The sequence below is a fragment of the Passer domesticus genome, chromosome 11, assembly GCF_036417665.1.
Source record: "Passer domesticus isolate bPasDom1 chromosome 11, bPasDom1.hap1, whole genome shotgun sequence".
In the NCBI taxonomy this organism is placed as follows: domain Eukaryota; kingdom Metazoa; phylum Chordata; class Aves; order Passeriformes; family Passeridae; genus Passer; species Passer domesticus.
Genome location: NC_087484.1, coordinates 21,932,132 through 21,942,415, shown reverse-complemented (window position 1 = coordinate 21,942,415; position 10,284 = coordinate 21,932,132). Strand labels below are relative to the sequence as shown.

Genomic DNA, 10,284 nt, shown 5'->3' with positions numbered 1-10,284 from the left:
TGCCCGGGGCAGATCCCGGCCCGGCGGGTCCCGGGAGTGCGCGGGGCAGATCCCGGCCCGGCGGGTCCCGGGAGTGCCCGGGGCAGATCCCGCCCGGCGGGTCCCGGGAGTGCCCGGGGCAGATCCCGGCCCGGCGGGTCCCGGGAGTGCGCGGGGCAGATCCCGCCCGGCGGGTCCCGGGAGTGCGCGGGGCAGATCCCGCCCGGCGGGTCCCGGGAGTGCGCGGGGCAGATCCCGCCCGGCGGGTCCCGGGAGTGCGCGGGGCAGATCCCGCCCGGCGGCTCTGCGGGACGCTCGGCGCTCCCTCACGGCCCCACCACACGCGGGGCGGCCCCGCCAGACACTCCGCGCATGCGCGCAGCCCTGCGCACTCTCGCCCTGTGATTGGTGCGCCGGCCGGGTCGGCTCGCGGAAGCGGCGCGCGCCCCACCCCAAGCGCGCACGCGCGTTACCGCCCGGGGCCCTTCAGGCGCGGCGCCCCCGCCCGCGCGCCCCGAGGTAGTGCGCGTGCGCGCTGGTGTGGGGCGCGTGCGCTGCTGGCGGGGGAGGCGGAGGGAAGATGGCGGGCGGCCGCGGGTCGTGAGGCGGCGGCGGCGGCGGCGGAGTTTGCCGGAGCCAGCAGGACGAGGCGGGCAGCGAGGTGTCGGTGGGCCTCGGAGTCCCGGTACGAGAGGCTGGCTGGGCGGTGAGTGCGGCTCGGTGTTGGGCGGCGCGGGGGAGCAGCCCGGGGAGCGCGGCCCCTCCGCCATCTTTAGGCCGCGGCCCGGGAGCGGCGCGGCCGGGGCAGGGCGGGGGCCGCCGGCGGGAACGGGGGGTGCCCGGCCCGGGGGGCCCCGAGCAGCGGCGAGAGCCGAGCCAGGGCCCAGCGGCACGGCCGGGCCCGTGGCGGGGTGTGCTCCAGGGCCGGGCCTGGCAGCGCACAGCGGGGCCCCGGTCCCCTCCGCCGCACAGGTGTCTGGCCGTGGCTTCGGCCGAGTCTCTCACTCCTGGCTTTTTCTACTTCTTTTAATGTTATTAGTTCTTAATATTATTCTTCCCTCCGCCTTGGGTCTGAGTGGAGGTCGGGTTGTGGCTGCTTTGAGCATAGGGCTGGGAAGCTCTGGCCATTCCGAACCGTGTTAGATACCTCGAATTTTTTACTTAAGTGGCTATTTATATGGGTAATCCTCTGTGTTTTAAGGAGAGAAGAAAACGCCACGGACGTAGAATACTACGTTCGGTTAGTATTTAAGCTTCTCAGGTGCCAGTGAAGAACGGTCCTAGTTCTGTAGCACTAATAAACATCGGTAAAAGAATGGACAGCTATTATTTTCGGTTTTCTTACGGATGCCGAGAGGGCTGTTGCTCACGTTTAGTGCTGTGGAGCCCCGCTGTTGCTGGAGCGTGTTCCTGCAGTGCAGTAGCACAGAGCCGCGCAGCAGCCCCTGTGCGGGCTGCTGGAGGGGCTGGGGATCGGGTGGTGTCACATTCCAGCGGCCGCACTCATCAGCCCGTGCCTGGCCAGCACACCTAGGGGACGAGCTCGACCTGAAAAAAATAGCTCAGCGTTTTTCCCTTGGAGAGAGCTCGTTAAATTTCCTGCCTCCTTAGAGGTGCGTGTTATTTCTCTCGTGCTGATTGTTATCTTCTTTGTTATGAGTAAATAAATTTTTAGTCTCAAATACAGTATTTTTCAATATTAGCAGTTGCTTGAGCACATTTGTGAGACAGAGTTGTCATAGGTAAGTGGTTCTGTGCTCTGCAGGTCTTGTGCATCATTGTATCCTTGCTTGCAGTTTGTGGGTACTATTCAGGAATCTCTTTTTTATGTAGGCAGTAATCCCTCATCCTTCTTGCAGAGTATTTTTGTTCTTTTATGCTTAACTCAGTGCTGTAACTTTTATGCTTATGCTTTGTCCTGCCTTTAAGAGAGGCAATAATGCAGGTCAGAGAGTTCATAGTATTGAACAACAAAAAGTGTTGTGCCAAAAGACTCCAGGGCTCCCTTTTGCTGCCAGTTTGCTGTCGAGGCAGTGAGTTTGCAGTGATTCCAGTCCTGCTCCTGAGTTCTTTTTCAAGTAAACTGACACTTCTCAGTGATGTGCTGCAACATTCTTACTCTGAGGCTATATAATTATTAAATGTGTTTCAAAAATCTGATTCTTAACATCTTGTTCAGTTGTGTTGTAATAGTTCTAATGAGAAGATTTGAAAATATAGATACTAAAAATAAAGTATTGAAAGATTGGGGGAGAAAAAACCCTTAGAGCTGCAGAGAATGTTAGGTGTGAGTAGCTACTGATTGAGCTGCTAAAACCTTTTGGATTAAATGTCAGTCACTGCAAGCAGTGGCAGCCATTCCCTGGTATCTGAAGTGTTGGTCCCTTGGAGCATTAAATATTGGACTGTTGGGATTGGAAATTGCTCATCAGTTTTGTCTTTGTGATATCAGCACAGGAAGTAAAAGCCTAAACTGTGCTTGGGATAGAGGTGCCAGGAATGCCTCCTTTTGCTGCAGCAGAGACACCTTGCTGTGAGGAGGGGAGAAGAAACCTCTTGTTCTGTTCCCATCCCTAGCAGAGGAGTCTTCTGACTCACCTGGAAAAACACTCATGGAGAAGACATTAGGCTGGAAGGAATACAGTTTAGTCTGTACTGGGATGATTCCATGCAAAATATTTCATTTTGTGCATCTGCTAGTCAGGTATCTAGAATTTCAAGAGTGGGTTCAGTAACACTGAAATGAGAATTATTTTGGCCTTGCTCAGCTAGAGGTTATAGTTTAGAAAACTACTTGTGAAAACAAGGCAGAAGCTATCTGCAGTGTGTTTGTGAATTTGACAGAATTTGTTCTTTATTTGCCATGTTTACATTCCTCATACTGGATTGTTATATTCACAAAAGTGAAAATACAGATATGCAGGCCTGGTTAATACTGAAACTGAGCATTGTTAGAGCATGGTGCTGGGGAGATGTGCCAGGGGTCTTTCAAAAGATTAAAACTTTAAAATAACCTTGGTGTTTTCTTCTTATTGTAGAAAATATCTGAAGGTAAGAGCAGAGAAGTAGAGTTTTTGATAGCTAACTGGTTTTCATTTGTGCTTTGCTAGTAATTTCACCAGTTTGGAGCATCCATGGTCCTCTATTTTCCAAATGGTGCTGAACTTCCCAGCAATCTCTTCTTGCTCACTGGTATTTAAAAAGCTACTCAGCATTTCATCATGTCCCTTGTGGTTGAACCTGCTCTCCCCTCTGGGGCTGGGTGTCCCAGTCAGTTGTGAAACCTGGAATGGGGATGGAAGTGTGTATTTAGCAGGAGAGCAGCGAGCTGCTTCCTCTGGTGAGCTCATGGCACTTCTGCTGGCAGATTGCTGCCCAGGCAGGCAGTTCAGTGATTCCAGCCCTGCTGGGGCTGTGCAGTGATCAGGGGCTCCATCTGCCTCTGGGGGGTCCTGCAGACCAGGATACTCCGTGATCCTGTCCTGCTCCACCTCTGCACCACAGCTGGGCTTCTGTCCTCAGCACTTGCACTCACCGGGGCTTCAGCACATTTGCTCTCACCAGCAGAAGGAAACACTCTCTACAATGTTGATCATCACTGTTGTCTAACCCTGTAAAGCTTGTGTTGTTCCAAACTAGTACATATAAGTGTTCTTGTACATATAAAAAAAGTCTGAGCAATTTTTCACATTCTTTAGACACAAATAAAAACATTTCTTCCTCACTTATATATTGCATCAAGTAACCCTGGTACCATTTCTTTCCATCAGTAAAAGAGTTAAAACTTTATCTTCAACTTCATTTTTCCTCTAAATAGGATTTTTCCATATCCTGTTGTTAAATCTGAACACTTTCAGTTTTCTGTTTGCTTTGTTAGTTGATTTTGATGTGATGAACAATAACATGCCATATGAGCTCTTTGGTGCTACTTAATTAGTCTTCAGTATAATAAAGCATATTGGTTTGAAAAAAAATTCTATTAACTTTTGAAGCTTTGAAAATATTATCAGAGTAGTTGTAAATTTTACTTAACCTATAATTTTAGGTCATTTAAATAATTAAAATTATAATATTCTTTTGCCTGTCCAGAAGTCAATGCAGTGGTGCAGGCAGCTGTACAGGGAGACCCTTTCTGTGAGCAGACATAGGATGTTTGTTTTACTCTGGCTCACTTCTCTGTTTTGGCCTGGATGTTAAACATCCAGGGTTCTGGATCCAGTGAGGTGGGACAGAGGAGGTGATGGCAAATCCCTGTGTCTGCCATGGCTCTGGCCTGGGCTGCTCGGGGTGGTGGTGAGGCTGATGAGAGGCAGCGTGCTCTGGCCTGATCTGACAGATCAGCTCTTCTGAAGTCACATCCCTGAAATTATGGTCATGTCTGCAGTTCCAAGGTTTGATCCAAAGCATCTGGTCACGAAGCCTGGAATGTAGGTGGCTCTTAGTCACTCACCTGTGACTTACCCAAAAGTGAGTGCCACGAAGTTCAGCAGGATAGTCTGACAGAGCCAAAAGCAGTTTTGTCACTAGGACTATGGATTTGTTGGCACAGATCAGTTCTTTATAATAATGTTTTATATAATTTAATATGAGCACAGGGATGCATGAATTAATCCATGTTTCTGCAGTTTAAGCATTTGAGGATTCCTTTAAATCAGTATCCCAAATCCAAAAGAAACATTATACAAAATAATATGTTAATGTGTCTTTTTTTTGAAAGAGGCCAGAGGCTGGATAGCAAGAAGTCTTTAGCAGTGTGTTTGGTATAGTTTTGTGTTCATGGTGCACTTTTGGCAGCACAGTGACTCATATTTTATTTACTGTGGGTAGAGGAGCATTCAGCTGCAGTTTTGGGTTTGACAGGAGCTGCACTTGGAGCTGGTGAAGCAGCAGCACAGCTCCAGCTGATGGAAGGGCTGGAGTTACAGCCTGAAGGCTGTGGGCTGTGCAGTAATCTGGCATGGCATTGCCCAGCTTCTGATCCTGCTGCTCAGTGGAGTCATTCCCTGGAATTCTCAGCAGTCAGCTGCCTGCCAGGCTGCTCTGAGTTTTGGCTAAAATGGTCTCATAACAGTGAGCAGTGTTTTAGGTGCATGGCCAGCGTGGTCTCAGATGTTTGTGTTGGCTTGAAGGAGGGGTCATGGGAGGGAGCACACGCTTGGGCTCAAGCCAGGGCTGCTTTGGGTTTGGTCTCAGCAGTTTTGGTTGGGATTTGGGTCAGCTCAGCAATTCAGTGCTGAAGTTCCCTCAGTAGCTATGGCTGCACTTAGGCTGTGTGGTCACAAGAAGCAGCAACCACTCTGCCCTTGTCCTCCTTGCCCCATCCCAGCAAAAATTACCACTTACCTTTGAAAGTTTCTTCCTTTGGGCCAGGTTTGTAAGCAAACCATTGCACCTCTTTGCAGAGACTGGTGAAATGTTGTGGTTGTACCACGAGAAGAGTTGGGGATTGTGCAGAATTGCAGGGAGGAGGAGTGCATTGCAGGAGACTGAATGAGTGTGTGTGTTCTGCAGTGTTTGCACTGTTTCTCAATTACAGAGTCTGGAGCTAAAGTCATACTAGAATCAGTCATCAAACCGTATTTTAAAATCTTTTTCTATGCATGGATGCAAATATTTTGGTCTCCTTAGCAAATCTAAACTTAATAAATGAAGTAGCTATTTCTTGTAGTATCCTTGTAGACTCCTAACTGATATAAGCCACTGCTGCCAAGCTTTCTGTGTAGTAAAATGAAAATACTGGTGATGAAAATGCTGCTTTTGACAGGAAAACTTGCTGATATTCTCAAGGCAGGAGATAAGAAGCAGGAAAGAAATGCTAAGGGATTTTAGACTTTTGGAGAACTCCAGCTTTCAAAACTGAAGCTCTCTGGTGATGTGCTGCTCTGCTGAATGGTTGTTCTCATGGGGAAATGGAAGACTTCTGTATTTAGGGAGAATCTGACACTGAACCCTTTCTCCTTGAAATGCTTTGTGTGAGCTTGACTTCCCTTTACTGAGAGATGTATTGATACAGAAGGTTTTATTGAACTCTACTAAGTGGTAAAAGCAAAGGCTGTTTACTAAAGAGTTTAGAAGTGTGTTTTAGCAGTTTGTGTCTATATATACACACACATATGTATACATAGCCATATATAGGCATTGCATGGCTCGTAATCCACAAGTGAAGATCAGAAAACAGATTCCTGGAACAAACTGGCTCTGTGATTCCAGTTAAAAAGTGCATTTCTAATTCATTTTCAGTTGAATGATATGTGTATACATCACCCATCAATTCAGAAACTGTTCTAGTATTGAAAGTTTCTTGTTATAGGAGAAATATCTAGGTTGGTTATGTTTGAAAATAGGTGGAAATTTCTGACAAAACATAGGACTGCTCAAGTGATAGCTGTAATTTTATAGATTGAAACTACAATAAACAGCAATGTTTATTTTGTCCTATTTTAAGTTTGTTCCTCATGGGATTGAACAGTTTCCAGCCTAACCAGCAGCAAACAGAGGTTATGCATTAATCTTCCACAAAGAATAGTTTGCATATATGCTAGACTTTCATATCTTAACTGAAGCAGACAGTGGGAAGCTGCAATTCTGGAGATCTTCACGTAAATAATCTGCAGTCAGAACTTTATTTAGAAGTGCTGTTTTCTTGGACTGTTCCCTTAATTTAGCAGGTGTTTGTCAGATTTGTTGGGGTTTTTTTGTCTGTTTTAAACTCCTTGGCTTCAACAGTAAGATAAAAACTGGGGAGCATTGATAATTAGCAGGGTTCATCAGCCTTGTTTAGCAGCTTTGTGTGATTCAATAATGTTTGAATTGTTTGCTGCAATTCCACTACTTTTGCTTAACGATGTCTCTTCATCAGCAGAGTCTAGGCATAACAACTGTAGATATTCATTTGCATATCTTGCTGTAAACATAGTTGCTAATTTAGCTATTCTGCTGTTGGGGCAGTTAACAAATTTGTCTTGGATAAGTATGTGTGCATCTGCTACATCTTTTTATGAAAAGAGAATAAAGAATCCCTTTAAAAAAATCATCTTGGATATTGTGAAGAAAACATTGTGGGGTAGTGTGTGCTAGGCCATTTATTCTGCAGGGTGGATGTAGGGTTGTTTAGTCTCTTCCTTCCTTACACTGAATACATGAGATGTGTAGGTAACCTTGAGGTGCCCAGAAGATGAGGGCTCTGGTGCAGTCTCCACCTCTGGATGCAGGTTAGGGTATGGACATCAGTGGTGAATGGATTTTAGCATTGAAATATGCAGCAAAATAAAAAGCTCTTTTATCTTGGAGTTTCTACTGAGATATAACATCTCATTTTGGTGAGAGAAGTAGAAAAAGGATCTTTGAAATACAGTTAATAACTGCTGAAAAAAACTGCCTTTAGTTGTTTTTTTTTTTTTTTTTTTTTGTTTTTTTTTTTTTAACCTCCTTACACTTTTCACCATATAAAGGCACATTTTTTCATATGATCACACATGATAGCACTATCATCCTGCCCCCTGCTACCCCTTCTAGACTTCAAGTGTGTAATTATAGAAAATTAAGACACTCTTCTGCCTTTTTGACCCAGAAACTGGAATGGGAGACAGCATTATTTTGCCAGAAGATGGACCTGAATAACAGTAAAGGGAGGAGAGAGGGGCAAGGAGTGAGAATTCCTGGGGTGATGAAGTGAAGATTGCCTAAATTCTGTTGATATTTGCAGCTTCTCTTCTATGCAAAAGCAAATGTTGCAAGAGTTCTGGGTATGTTTGGTAATCATTTAACAGATAAGGGTTGTGAAAAGTAAATCTTTGTAACATGTTGCTACTCTTTATAATTGCCACATTTTACTAAAAAGGCTTGGGTGTCTTGTCAGCGTTGAATTTGCAACTCTTTGGGTCTCAGATACTCAACTGTGTTTGGTATGTTAAAATGTATGTTTCTGTTCCACGGTGTGAATGAGGTGAAGGAAACTGTTGCTAGATTAGATTAACTTTGTTTTCTTAATCATCAGAATTTCAGGAGGTTGCTCCTGAAGCAAAGGCAATTTGTTGTGTTTCTCTACTTCAGTCTTGCCTACAAACTGCCTTAGTCCTTCTAGTCCTTTTCCCTTCTGCTGATGATAAAGTCCTCTGAAGAATTTTTGAGTTTCTTCTCACTCTTTCTCCCCTCTGTCCCTGTCTATCCCATTATGTAGCTAACAGTAGTGCTTGAGTCAAGGGGGATGTGAGGAATGGCTCACCAGGAACTCCTGGGAATGAGCAAGGAGACCTGCAGGGCTCTTGTGGGCAGGCAGAGCCCCTGGCTTTGTAGGAGCTGCTCTCAGAACAGCCCAGAGCTTCAGTCAGTGAACAGGAAACAGCAGCTGCTTATTGGGTGAAACTGGGAGGAGCATTCACACATTCTGCTGTGACTTCTGTTCACTGAGTTTTGGTATTATAACCAGCTGAAGAGTGTCTTGATTTTTAGCATTAGCAAGGATGGCAGGCTTTTTCTTTTTCTTTTAAACTACTTTTCATAAGTCAGGTTTTTTAGTACCTGTCGTGACATGCTTATGAGTTTTAAACATCAGTCCTAAAGTTTTGTTTCCTGACAAAGTGGCAGCTCCAAGGTAAGGCAGCATCAGTAATCGCTTCAGTGAAAGCCAGGCTGGGAGTCTTCAGCTAGGTAAGATGAATTGTTATCTCAGGAACTCCCAATAAAAGCCAGTTTGGGTTACAGTGCACCTCTTGATAAATACTAAGCAGTAGTTGAAATAAAAGGGTATTTGGGAAATTTAGAGGGAGGAAAAATGTGCTATTAAAAAATATGTTGAGTAAACTTTAAGGTAAAACCAAGGTATCCAGCTGGTAACAGTAAAATCATGGCAGCAAACCAAGTCCTGTCTGTCTTCTAGCTGAGGTGCAATCTGGTTGCTTCCATGTTTGTTTTGAAGTTCAGCTCAAGAAACTTTCGCTCACAGAAATTGCTTTTGTGAGGTGCAGAAAGGCAAAGGTTCCAGGCTGTGGCACTCATGAAGGCAATTTTCTGTACTATAGCCAGAGAGGTGAAGCACGAGCTGTCTGAGTCCTGGGAACTGAAGTATTTTCAGGGTTTTTATAGTGTATGTAAGCACATGATCTCCTGTAAATATGTCTGCTTTGGAATGAGTCAAGGGTTCAGCTTGAGCATAAAAAATAAGGAACATTTGTGATTTGATTATGGGGTCTTTGTTGAGTACTAGAAATCGGAAATTTGAAGTGTTTAAAGAAGGAGCTGAAGTGTGTGTAACTTCCATGCAGCTACGCAGGCTCAGCTGTTGGAGCTTGTCTCTGTAGCAGAGGGCTCCAGACTGGCTCTTGGGAGGTGCTCTCCATGGTGGTTTTAGATAGCTCCATTTGTCTGTAAATTTGCTCTCCTCTTTCAGAAGTTCTTGAACATTGTGTGTTTTTATGGGAAACTTAAAGTAGTAGGCCTTTTTTGTCTATTAAATATCAGCCCTCCTTTTCCTGCAGGGAATAAACCATTTAAATCCAAAACTGCATCAGTATAATCCCATTTTGCCATGTTGCATATTCTGTCCTTTTAAACTCCATACAGTGTGTGAATATGTTCAGGTGCTGTTAAAAATCCAAAGGTTTGAACTTCTTGGTGAATCTGGGCATTGTGAAAGTACAGAACTGAATTTTAAGGGGAAAAAAGTGCTGCTGCATTTTAAGTTTTTGGTCATGCCAGTGTAGGAGATTCTGGGCTGTGCTTAAAACAAAAAGCTTTGGAGTATTTCCAAATAAGAACAGATCTGTGAGGCTTTTGGGCAGAGTAGTTTATTGTGACTCAGACAATTATTGATTGACTTATATTTCTGCAATTTGAATGAAAAATGAGATTTTTATTTTATTTTTTTTACATTTTCTGTTGGAACACAATGACTGGAATGGGGAAAGCTGCTAAATTCTTTCCCTTGATTTGGACGGTCAGAATTTAAAGCCCATTTCTAGGAAAGTTTGGTTCACAAATAGAATACAATAGAGAAGGGTTGCAGATGTGTGTTGGGAGCAGAGCAGTAGAGGCCAGGGAAGAAGTGCTCACTGCAGAGAACAGGGATGTTGCATAATAGCAGTGTTGTATAACACAGGGCAGTGTTTCTGCCTTGACTTTGTTGATTTGCTGTATTATGGACCTCCAGCACCTGTAGATAATTAAGGACTCTCGAATTGTAACATTGGTTTTGGTTCTAAGTTTAAACTTCTGTGTTCACATCTGCATGCCTTGTAGGAAATCTTTTGAGATGTGTATATAAAAATGCACAAAAATGCATGCTGCAGTGCCTTTACATAATTCAGA

General features: G+C 44.9%; 1 protein-coding gene across 3 annotated transcripts in view; it reads left to right on the top strand.

Moving 5' to 3' along the window:
* Positions 1-513: 513 nt before the first annotated feature.
* Positions 514-10,284, top strand: part of WDR33 (WD repeat domain 33) — a 68,608-nt gene continuing 58,837 nt past the window's right edge. For 2 of the 3 annotated variants that reach the window (XM_064435783.1, XM_064435782.1), the window contains exon 1: positions 521-685. The gene's annotated coding sequence lies outside the window, so the exon portion shown is untranslated. Of the gene's footprint in view, positions 686-10,284 lie in introns of all 3 variants that reach the window. The other variant, XM_064435780.1, reaches the window with a different exon arrangement.